This window comes from Notamacropus eugenii, chromosome 5 (genome assembly GCF_028372415.1).
Source record: "Notamacropus eugenii isolate mMacEug1 chromosome 5, mMacEug1.pri_v2, whole genome shotgun sequence".
Taxonomy (NCBI): domain Eukaryota; kingdom Metazoa; phylum Chordata; class Mammalia; order Diprotodontia; family Macropodidae; genus Notamacropus; species Notamacropus eugenii.
Genome location: NC_092876.1, coordinates 236,197,884 through 236,199,027, shown reverse-complemented (window position 1 = coordinate 236,199,027; position 1,144 = coordinate 236,197,884).

Sequence of the window (1,144 nt, the reverse complement as noted above, 5' to 3'; positions counted from 1 at the left end):
GATTAGGATGCCTATGATTTGTCTCAAAAAAGTTAATGAATTTGTAGATGGATATTCACTGAAAAATAGTAAGGACATTAAAAAGAATGCAGCACAGGCAACTGTAACCAGCAAGCATGTATGGGGAAGGGGGTGGGGCAGGGAGAATTTTATTCTGTTGCAGAAATTGGGTTGGGGGAGGGGAGGCAGGAGTATATACTCAGCCATTTTTAAAAGAGTACTTGCTTTTTTTATTCTTCCTTTGAAATTATTAAATTGTGGAGACTAAGTTACCTTTTGATAGATAAAAGTGATTTGCAACTTCATTCTCAAGTTACAAAAAAATGAAGTAAAATAACAAACATCAACATACTTTGTTACTAGTAATTGATGTTGCAGAATTCTTGAGCAGTTTGAGATCTGTGTGTTCCACTTAGGCACAATTCCAAATTGCAAAAGAAATCCTAAGAGAGGTGGGAAATAAGTAATTTAGAGTTGGTTCTATATTTACCATACTCAGTTTTCCTGCCTCTTAAGAGTTTTCTAATTCTTTCCCTCCCATTTTCGCCTGTGTTAATTATTTTATTTGTAGCACTAGTCATCCCACACTGTTTGATAATAGGATTTTAAATTTGTAATACACAACTCAGCTGGAGACATTTTTTCCTTTTGTTATTCTTTTGTCTCTTAGGCATATTTATCACTGTTAACTTTGGAGATAGAGTAATGAAAAATATGTGTAAATTGTTCTTTAACTTAATATTTCCAGTTAACACAAAAAGAGATAAAGGCAGAGGCGATTAAAGGTGATTTGGTCCTAGTATGCAAAAAAAAGTAAGGGAAGGTGATTATGGATAGATAGATATAGATATAAAAGTCCTCTTTTCATATACATACATATACATATATGTAAGGGAAAGTGATTATGAGATATATATATGTGATACACATATATATATCTCATAATCACTTTCCCTTGTGTGTGTGTGTGTGTGTGTATGTATGAAAAGAGGACTTTGTTCATATAGTCTAATCCAAAAATAAGAAGAAAAGAAAACCTATTGATACTGTCCCAACCAGGAAAGTTTTTCTTTTTCAAAAAGGATATAATGAGTGAAAACAAAGTGAAGTAAAATATTTAATTGAGATCCTGGGAAAGTTGAAT